Source organism: Hypomesus nipponensis, chromosome 14, assembly GCF_054491055.1.
Source record: "Hypomesus nipponensis isolate SF chromosome 14, ASM5449105v1, whole genome shotgun sequence".
Classification (NCBI taxonomy): domain Eukaryota; kingdom Metazoa; phylum Chordata; class Actinopteri; order Osmeriformes; family Osmeridae; genus Hypomesus; species Hypomesus nipponensis.
In genome coordinates, this window is record NC_140374.1 from 6383943 (window position 1) to 6395378 (window position 11436).

The 11436-nt window shown below is 44.0% G+C and overlaps 1 protein-coding gene and 1 non-coding gene across 2 annotated transcripts in view; one reads left to right on the forward strand and one right to left on the reverse strand.

Moving 5' to 3' along the window:
• The window catches only part of plxnb2b (plexin b2b), an 87418-nt gene extending 82385 nt beyond the window's left edge, over positions 1-5033 (reverse strand). The window contains exon 1 of the mRNA XM_084672118.1: positions 4683-5033. The gene's annotated coding sequence lies outside the window, so the exon portion shown is untranslated. The remainder of the gene's footprint in view (positions 1-4682) is intronic.
• A 5572-nt stretch (positions 5034-10605) lies between these two features.
• LOC146258433 (U4 spliceosomal RNA) lies at positions 10606-10746 on the forward strand. Its single transcript, XR_014729829.1, has one exon. It is a non-coding gene; the product is annotated as a U4 spliceosomal RNA (small nuclear RNA).
• The last annotated feature ends 690 nt before the right edge of the window (positions 10747-11436 follow it).

The window sequence follows — 11436 nt, forward strand, 5'->3', positions numbered from 1 at the left end:
TAGCTTTACTCTCCCCTCCATATCTCCCTCTCTCTGGGTGGAGTGACCTTCATTTCCAGCTGTTGCCATGGCACTGACCCCTCCCGCATCTGTCGTACACCAGCCCCGTTTGGCCAAGGCCCACGTCCACTACTTCATAATTAATCGCCCAGTGAACATGCAAAAAAAGGGAGGGCAATATCCTAACAGCCACTACCATATTAGCAACAACCAGCTGGACCTCCTATTAGTCACATAGTCGAGGTGATAATTAAAAATGATCTTGGCAGGAGGAAATTGGTCTGTTTGAGGATTAACTGTGACACTACCCACATGGATAAAAATGGATTGCACCCTGCAGCGCCTCTGCTAGGATGAAATGTCACTCAAATTGGACCCACTCTTATTTTAAAAAAATAAATAAGAAACCAACTGAAAAGCAAAGAAAGTCATTATAGGTAGTGAGTGGCTGCAGGTTTTCAATTATTCCTTAACTTTGAGACTGCTTTCAAACCAAAACCTCTTAAAGAAAGCCATATATCATCCAGATGTCAATTCCTGCAAATGCTCTTTCAATTTACACTGAAATTATGCGTCAACTCATCTTCATTAAACTGAAAAGTCTGAAAGATCCCATAGTCTTCCTTTTTTCATAAGACAGACTCAGACTAAACATTGTCAGTCAACATCAGCCTGATGGAAACGGGCATAAGAGACTTTCTCTGAAGTCCTAAATGGATAGCATTTGACTAGCACGACTTGCCAGGTTCAATTACCAAAACAAGAAACAAATTGGGTTTTCGTTCCCTTTTTCTCAAGCCAAGATGTCTCTCTGAGAGAGAGATCTGACCAACATTTCCTAAGCAAGCAATAAAGGTGACCTTATTCACATTTCTAGCCAACTGGAATTCTCATTTCTCCATCTCTCCGCCCTGGGTATCATAATATGAGCCTCTGCCAGCGGCCTAGACTAGCAGGTTGACACCTCTCCAATAAGCCAGCAGCTTCGAAAGCTCATCCATTGTGGGTGTCCTGTCAAGTCTGTCAGTCGTCAGGTGGAAGCCAGACGAGAAGGAGGACAGCAAGAAAGTGAACACCCAGGACTGTATTGTACCTGCAGAGTTCTCAGATACATTTCCTCAGGGTTGCTCCTGACAGCTTACACCACCGACGCTCCTAATACCATCTTTCGAACTGCGACGGGGGATGTATTCCTCGAGGCTGACTTTGTGAACATTACTCCTTCCCCCGCCTCGCCTGAAATCACGACCACCATCGTCCTCCTGACTTTCCCTGGGAGATAAGCATCTCTGGCTCCCTTTGCATAAAAAGTGCCTGTCCAACCTTTCCAATCCACCAATTAAGTTGCCCTATCTCCCACACTGCCAGTTTATTTATCTCTTCCAAGCACATTTCTCGACACATTTTCACTCTGACTGATGTGCAAACCGTTGCAAGAGTGGATGGGGGATCGTCTGTTCAAGGTGCCAACGGAGACAGAGTGGGGTGTGGGTTTAAGTCGAGAGAAGCGACTTAAACTCACGGGTTGGGAGTTGCGTGGAGAAGAGAGCCGTGGTCGGTTGAGAGCACTGTGGAGAGTGCCAGCGAGGGATGAAAGGTGTAGTGTGTGGGTTGAGAGCGATTCAAGGTTGTTTGAAGGTGACACAGTGAACCCTGCAGAGCTTAATCTGGCAGTAATGGTAAAGGTTGAGGAACAGGAGCTGGACCCCTGCGGTAGGAACCAGTGGAAATGGCTGGGAAATTCCCAGGGAGGGGTCCTCAACCTCTGGCCAGGCTATGCTGATTGCAAGGTAGTGGGAGTTGGAGGGCATGGCGGGGGGGATCAGGAAGGCATGCGGGCCTGCTCGCCCCGGAAAACAGGACCCAGCCGTGCAGCCAGCTGCTGGTAGGAAGACGTGAGAATGATATGATCTCATCTCAGAGGTAGGCCAATCATTACCACGCTGGCTTTTTCATGAACTAGGAGTGTTGAAGAGCAGGGGGGGGGGGGGGGGGAGTAGATTTAGGCTATAGGGGTATGTGGAGACCAACTATAGAAGCAGTCACATGATAAAGCCTGAAGGGCACAGGGGACGAGGTGAATTGTAGGTTTGGGATCGGGTATGGACAATGGAGACCATGGGCTAGAGTAGTAATTGGATTGGTAGTTAATTGAGCTTCCACAGTACAGGAATGATAGGTTTGGCACGCGGCCTGGATTCCCTGGTGTCTGATAGAAAGAATACAGGGAGAATGTAGCCTGAAGGGTACAGGTGGTGAAGGCAAGGTTTGGGACAGGACCTTGTAATCCGAGAGTGGCAGCCATACAGCCCAGAGGCAGATGAGATCACTCAAATCCACCTCAGCACGCCACCGCCTCAACACAAGATAATCCCCCCTGACATGAAAAGACAAATCTCCAATCTGAAGGAGATCTCCAATCTCCATCCAACCCCACCCCTCACACACACACACACACACACACACACACACACACATTCTCTAATGCCAAACTGACACACCGGCAGCACGCACCAACCTCTAGAAAATGAATGAGACAAATACGCTGCATGAAAGTAGGAGCGTTTTAGGTCAGATGGTGCCACGCCCTTTTCAAAGAGACGGAGATGCAGCATTTGGTTCACCTGGGTTGGGATGGAGAAGAGGATGCTTCGGCAGTGCCAGATAGACAGTGAGGCCGACACTGCTTACCGGGATTATGGCTTTTCTTCATAAATTGAAAAGACTAGGAGCTCACTAATCCTGTAAAATGAAAATAAGAACAAAGGATCGATTCAACCACTAATGACCTTTAAAACTCAAATACTTGTCACGCTGTAAGACATACCAGCAGATGAGACATGACAGAATAAACCATTTGGCAAAAAGACTGAGGAGAAAAACAACAAATGTGGTGTCCCGGTGACTGATGACCTAGTAAATACGGGCAGTTGAGAGGGAACGAACAAGAAACCGTAAGAGATGTTTCCACATTTTGAAACTTTAACTAGGTTAAACTTTGCTTTTAAACATTTGTTAACATCCGATAGAAGACCTCACCACAAAGTAGACCAGATGATAAATAATTCCATGACTCCAGCCAACACAATCATGGTCATTCTGTAACTGCAATGTCATCTATTCATTCCCTTATGACTAATGAACTGAGGTAGGACGATGAACAGGGCAAGTTTCCTGAATTAAGAAATGTTTGCATGTGACTCAAATGGGTAATGCAAGTCTCTAAAACACCATGAGAGGATCATTTAGTTTCTGATGAAGGCAGGCAAAACATTGATCACTGTTTTTCCACAGAGATTGGGTGTCTATTTATTCACACAGCATGAGACTAACCCTGAATGAAGCACTGTTAGGCAGACAGACAGAAGGAGGGTTAAGGTAGAGAGACACCGTTTTCTGTTGTCTGTCTGTGTGTGTCCCTGTAAGCAGATGGCTCACATTGGAAACTCCGATTCTCTCTGTCAGGAGTTTGGGTGCTGACCCCCCCCCCCCCCCACCACCACCACCACCACCACCACCACCACCATTTAAATACACACACTCCCACCTCTAAACTACCCCACCAGCCATACTTCCTCCCTCCACATGCCCCCCTAACCACCCCCGACCCGGACTAATCCATTTCAACTATGAGAACGTTTGTTTAATACCATTTAATGGGGATAATCCACAGAAGATGGAACATTGCATGGACAGTTGGTCTGTGTGAGGGGCAGGAGATACAGGGTTAAGGAATAAAAGGAGGATTTAAACAGCCAACAAGGCTGTACAGTCAGCCGTGAGGGCCGAGCCAGGGACAGAGAGACACGGACTGACAGAGCAACTCTTGAGATTCACTACTGACATGAATGGGGAAACTGTCTCCACAGCAAAGACAAAACGTTAACAGGATGCATTGCTCACTACCAAATCGACAAACAACGTATCTTATTCCCGTTGTATCAACAGGCAGGGGGGTGATTCACACTCACATTACATGAGTCTCACAAATATAGACATATGTTTGTTCATGCATGTTACGATCTGTCTGTGTGAAGCCCTCATAACCCAACCCAGCGAATCAGAACAGCTCAAGAGTCCTTGAGACGACGTTCCTGGCATTATGTCTTGACTTTATATCCAAGTTTAAAAACCGCCATTGACACGTCCATACTGTTAAGAACCGCAGTTAAAAGATTGAAATACGAAGTTTGTCAACAAATTGATGAAGGGGCAAACAACTTCAACATTCTCTTATGCCTAGTTAGTTAGGCCATGTGCAAATTTGCAAGAGGATTGCAAATCGTCGACCTTTGAAACTATTGTTGTAATGGTTTAGATCTTATAATGCAAAGTAAAACAAATAATCCGCGCCGCCCTGCCTCGACTTCCATTTAAATTCGGCCGTTAAACAGCACACCTTCACCTCCATGTACGATAGCATACTGTTTTAGCCTGTGGGGTAACTTTTCGTAGGAGTGTGACGACTGATGTTAAACATAAAAGTCCCGACCCTCGTGTAGATACAGTACAGACATTTATCTATACAAGTCGCAAGCCATTTTTCCTCTCGTCTGATAAAAATGCGTAGCGCTTTGTTAAGTGACACATGTAAAATAACAAGCGACTTCATTTGAATAGTTCTACAGAAACGGAAAGCATATAATAGACTGAGCTTTAACTGGTAAACACCCCGAACTCACCTTGGAAAAAGGAACAGTTGCACAAATGCGAGCAGTGAAGATTTCGATGCCCTCGTAACAACAACATATAAGTCCACAAGTAATAGCCTACACGTAAAGTTCACATTTTACTCTTCCAACATGCGCTGAGACGGTTGAAGAAAGGCACTATTCCGTTCAAATACTGGTGTAGCGCTTGACAAATCCAGCAGAAAAAAATGATCGCTCAACTCAACAAAAGAGTCAGATAATAGCAGGGACTTTTCTCCACGCCCAGGTACAGGATCACATGGTGATTCCAGGTGTGTTTTGTCTTGAGCTAGGGCTCAGTTAGCGACACACCTGTGAGTCAAACATCCGCCTCGGGTGACATTGCATATGAGAACCAGGAAATTAAGGGAAATGCGCTCAGAGTGAGACTGGCGCAACCGGGAAGAGTGGATTTCTCCTCCCCCTTCACACAGAACATTTGGTTGCCGAGAGATCGATCAAACGAAATGAGATTACTAAAAACAAAATAGCAAGGTTTAACATTGCGTGCTTCATTTAAAATGCCCGATAATGAACTGATAAAAAAAAGAAATTACAGAATATGCAATAGATGATCAGCGTTCACTCACAGCTGCAAATAATCTGGGATGCTTCTTTTATAACACATACATCTTAAAGTGTTTGTATCCTAATCCGTTACAGATTAATGTCTAAATTGAGATTTGGGACGTTTCATTAAGGTTCTATGGTTAAAAACACACAAACCATTCTATCGATCTAATAGAGACTTAACTGTCTTGTCATGATTTAGAGACTGGTTGTTTCAAGTCTCAACTGTTTAATTCAAGCTTCATCAAGTCACGTATCGATTAAACATTTTAAAATAGTGCTTACATTCTACAGTCACCAGTATACCACAACTTCACTCTTCAGCAGATAGCACACTGGGCAATTACACTAGCCTACATTTCCCTATAAATCAGGTTTATCACATAAATCCAACCATTCCTGACACATTCCAGGGATGAAAACCTACCTGCAGGGGCTCTGAACATGCCTGCACATGTAGAATGAAACCCACACCCACCTTGTCAACAACACGAACCATCACCAAGATTTCCAAATGACATTCGGCATTCTCCCTACCACAGCTCACGGGAGTCAGATGAAGCTGTGGTTGGCACATATAGTTTTGTGGCCCTGTTGCTTATGTTGTGCTGTACGGGTTGGTTGTCACTTTGTGAGTGATTTATAACCATGCAAATGAGGCCGTCCGTCTGGGGAGCGATGTGTCTTCTTTTCCCAAGGGGGACGGCTGAGGGGGATTGTCGGGGTGTGAGTCAGCCCCTCGTTGCTGACACAGCCTGAACAGTGGCAGAGAGACACTCAGGGAAGGATGGCCTTCACAGGTCCTCACAATGACGGATGACATCAAGGAGAAAGTAGGCCATGCCAGACATGTGTCAGGCAAAGACACAGAGAGATAGAGAAGAGAGACAATCTCTCCCTGGGCTCAAGTAGAGGATGGGGTGTACGAAAAGGAAACCAGCCAGGTAGAGCATAGGTGGTTTAGGTTGCTTGACTTCAACTTGTCTGGCCTGTTTGTCTGAAGGGTAATGATTAATAGACTTAGGTAGCTCATAGGATGTTGTCTCGCCTCACAGGACATTCATGGTTAAATGGACAGTTACACTTACACAACATGTAATAACTTGTCAAACACAAACAAGGAATATTGTTGAGCCACTGGACCACAGTCTGGTCTACATTGAGTTTATATTTTGATAAACAATAGTAACTGGATTGTCAACCATGGACAACATTTGAGCCTTTTGTGAAACATTCTTACACAATGACTGCACAGCTTGCTCCTTGTACCCAATGAGAAATTACCTTTATTACATGTATTCCATGTGACGTAAATCAGTCTTTGTTGATACTTAATTAGTTTTGAGAGGCCAATTCCAGGTCTGATCTGAATTTGACGTCAAGGGGCTAATTTGTGTGTATGGAGTGCCTTCTACTGGTTGTAGATGGTATTACGTAATTCCTTCCATGCCCTAAACTGAAAGTACAAAATATGTTTATTACCATACAATAAAGTGATGGATTCTCCATATACAGTATGAGCAATATATCTAGGCCCAGGGGGAATTATTATTTAATGAGAGTAATTCGTATTTAACCATTTTTGAAACAGAAACCTACTCTCTCTGCAAGTCTGAATATATTGTCTATCTACACTGCAATCTTCGTGACTGCATATTTGGTGGTCATATATAGGACCAATATCCAGCCAGTATATTAAAGGGGTCAGTGTAGTTCTGCGTAACCAATATTTATCTGGGTAGATAAGATACCGCCCTGCCTTTCCTTATAACACTATGCAAACACATTCACCAGCCCACCCTTGGTATGCAGCACTATCATCTAGAACAAAGACACTCTATTACTCCTTTTGTCAGTGGGTGAAGGTTGCCAGATGTAGTGTGCTGGAATGGAAGACTGAAGACATCAGGATAACAGATGGAGTTTCCTACCAGAGATGGGAAACTGTCATGGATTGGTCTAGGACGGTGAAAGTGTGAAGACAGAGAACAAGGGGAAGGTTATTTAAAGCATGACGAGCAGTTTGATTTGAATGGCACCCTGACCTGCTGCCACATCACCTGTCTGTCAGCCTGACTTATTAACTGTGAAGGAAGGAGGTAGGAAAAGCCTAACCTAACGGGGGGGCAGAGCTCAGTGGTCTCATCAGGAGCAGCATGTGACTGGAAGAATGAGTGGGGGGGCTGAGGGATAGAGAGAGAGAGAGAGAGAGAGAGAGAGAGAGAGAGAGAGAGAGAGAGAGAGAGAGAGAGAGAGAGAGAGAGAGAGAGAGAGAGAGAGAGAGAGAGAGAGAGAGAGAGAGAGAGAGAGAGAGAGAGAGAGAGAGAGAGAGAGAGAGAGAGAGAGAGAGAGAGAGAGACAAGCTGGTGTGACTGTGCTATGCTATGGGAATAGGCACCGGGAATAGCAGAGTGGCAGCAGTGTGTGGGTTGGTGTGAGCTGTGCAGCGACATGGGGGTTTTGTGTGTACGTTAGATTGTACACAGTGTAGAATACGTGTTGAGGAGTCACGCTCGCGTGTTCAAAGACGCTATGACTACCTGGGTGTGGTAATGTCCCTGAGCTCACACTGACTGGTGGAGTGGGACTCGAAGAAATCTCATGTGACGTTTATCTCTGTCCCATCAGGTCTGAGATCTCCTCTGCCTTGCCTGAGCTAACAGCACTGTCATTTCAACCAAGACTAATGTCACTATGCCCCCCCCCCCCCCCGCACACCCACCTTTGCTTTCCCATACAATCTAATCACTGTTTACCCGACCAAGCCTGAGTCCAGGTGGTCCACACTGAGGGACTCTCACAGTCAATATCTGTCCCAAACCTGATGTGAGATGTAACACACCACGCAAAGTCATACACACTGGCCTAGTCCAGATTAATCATCCATCCGCGATTCAAGGAGACTGACGTCTCTTGGAAGCCTGAGATTTGAAAATGTGTGATTAGAGACAAGGTACAGTATAAGCTGGATCAGCCAAGTTGGCACATTGGCAGTCTTTGGGCTTTACCAGAGTAAGCTTACATTACCCCTTACCCCATCAAATACATGAACATATAAATATGATACTTACCCTACTAGGGGCTGGTCCACATGGCATAAACTAATCCACAGACTGGATGTTGACCTGCGTAAAACATTGATTTTCAGAGGGTACAAAAGCCTTGTGATTGATGGTTGAAGGGGAAATGGCTCAGTGTGTTTAAGACCATGGACTGCCACAGGGCCCCTTTTGGAAGACTTTGTGTTATGTGGGCTGCCCAGAAGCCCATGTTGAAACGGCGCCATAGCCCAGCCATCTGCTGCTTTCTATTTTCATCTCTGTGCCCACTGGTAGGACGCCCAGGGGCCTAGGGACTGCACACACATGGCCCTCTTATATATACAACACATCTTTGTTCAACAGGTCCAATCTTAGCCTTAGGGACAAGAAGGCCAGATCTCATTTGTGACTCATTCCAGATGAATACTGAGCTTACAATTCACTGAGTGGACCTAGGATTGGGGTGTAGAATGAGTCAGAGGCTGGACAAAATGTTGATGAATGAGGCTCGAAAAATAATTCAGCAGGAATATTTATTGTTGATAATCTCCAAATGAGAACATTGACCTGTGACCACGGTCAATAAAGTAGCTGTAGGTCACAAGAGCTGTCAATGTTTTTCCTTTTGAATTTCTGGGTTGTGGGCTGGAAGGGTAAATACATGGATTGCCGGGTTGGAATGAAACAGAAGCTAGCAGGATTCATTTGAGATTATGTGGCCCAAACACAGTGTAATCCCTTTATCTACATACTTACCTGTCCCTGACGGTGATCCTTGTTGCCTCTCTGGGGCATGTTGGCCTGGCTGTCAGCAGTAAATCCCCCCTAATGTGTCAGCACAGGAGGCTTTACACCTGGCGCGACTCTGCTTATCTGCTCAGCTTCCAAAGCACCTGCGTTATCCCAGTGTGGCTTTACAAAACAAGAAATGCTTTCTAGAACTACACTAATGTTTTGGGGGGTTACACACAGCTACTTGTGTAATTGGTGTTCAATTGTCTTGTTAGACCTGAGAGAGACGTCTCATGAGACCACGTGTTTCCCTTTAGTATTAAAAATAATGGAAGTACATTTTTATTTAACTGTAAGCTCAATGATTAGTATGCTATTTAACTTACTTGTGTTAAATGTTGTGTTACTCATTTTAATTAATTGATTATGAAATATTAGAATATTAAATCACGTTAATGTGCGTTACTGAGCCTTCTATTTCCGTTCTACCGACCACGACGCCTGCCTTGATACAGACCGTGAGGGAAATTCTTGCCGATTAGGTACAGATTGCGCTCATATCAAATTGAGAATAGTTTTCGAAAGAACGTACCAAACTAAATCGACTCGACGGTTACTGTAGCCTATCTGTAGATCCAGTAGAAAGAGATTGAGTTTTACGGGCAAATGGTGTTAACTAACCAACCTGCTTTGAGCACAACAGATGTAGGCCTACGAAATTCTGTACAAATGCAAGAATTTAACAGCCCAAGCCAAGATTGTGAGAGGCGCTGACCTATGGGAATTTTAGAACCTTATCTTGTCGTTTGCAATTGGGGCATGTAGGTTGAGGGGTTCCACATACTGTCAACGTTTTCACCGTGTGTGCAAATGTTATGGGTGATACAGCTGAAAGGCGGAGAGGTTGTCATCTAGCGGTTGAAAGAAATTCGCAGGGCAGGGAAAAGAACATTTGAAAATTACAACATTTGCTTAATAGTGATTAAGCCATTAAATGAAATTCAGGCTACATACATTTATATAAATAAAACCATATTTGCCAAACAGTAAATGTGCAAAAAATGTCGGTTCCAGTTAAATTACAATTGTAGTTTGTAAAACTGTTAAAAGGAAGTATGAGTGGAGAGGGTTTTTACCACCAGGTGTCTATGTTATTGCGCGCTTTTTGTGGCCACCGTAGTTTTAAATGTTTCAAATATGTTTCTTTGTAACATTTTGAACATATCGGATGTGAGTTATATTTATACTAAGCAATCACACTATTCGAAAATAAACGCCTCAAGGCAGGTAGATGTGAACATTCTACATTTAAGTAAAATTATTGTTGACAAACTCGCCGTTGACAAAACCAGTGCATCCCACAATGCATTGTGAGTCGTTTTTCTATTAAATGATCAAAAACAATGACCGAAACATACTTTAACGAAGTATTGTTTTGCCACATCACTTAATGTATGGTCTATGTAATTTGAAAGGACTGTATATCTACAATTAGTAAGGTCTCGATGCAAACCATCACTGGGATGTTCATCTTTCAGATATACGGTCTGTCCGTACACCGGTTTAAGGTTAGCTTTGCGCAGTGGCAGTATCGTAGCCTATGAGGTTTATCCGAGGCGCGATTATTGCTAGTTGAAAACTTTACCCAATACCCCGCCGTGACGACTTGAAATATAGTCGGCATTGGCAATTTTTGACGGTCTCTAAGGAGACTGACTATGCTTGTGAAAGTTAATAATCAAATATGAAGGAATAGTTGCTTTAATATTTGTGTAGGCCTATAATTTATTGACTTAGGTCCACCTATTGTATAAAATGAGTTGGGTGTGACCAAATCAACAATCTAATCTATCTATAATTACTTACCACTGTAAACGTGGTGATCTGTAGAGGTCGCATTTAACCAATGTTGGCGCAGTGTTAAGATTATTATCCACCAGTAGAGGGCAGTGTTGTATATAGATGAGGAGTTGTAATGAGGGCTGACACTTAATCTGGCAGATGGGCTCCTTACAAGATTTCGCTTCGCGTAATACTGGTAATCAACATTTATTTTTGTTCTCTGTAGCTGCTTTAGGTGTCTTCCACGTCGAGGCCACATATACATGTGCACGCAGTCACAATGTTTTATTGTTTCACATGTGACAGTTTTTTGAGTCTCTGTTTTGAGTGGAGAACAAATTTGTTTCGGCAGACAGAATCTATTGGTGATTGCTATCACCACAGTATAAACAAAACTAGGCCATGGAACACTGCCCTACGTTAACTTTTATTATTATGGGCATTGTACGGTTGTACTTCCGACCTGCTTATGGCCCAAGCCTTCCACTATGCATCCAGTAGCCATGAGTCAGTCTCAGGTGGGTGGGTTTCCATGGTAGATAATATAATACTGTCTCTGT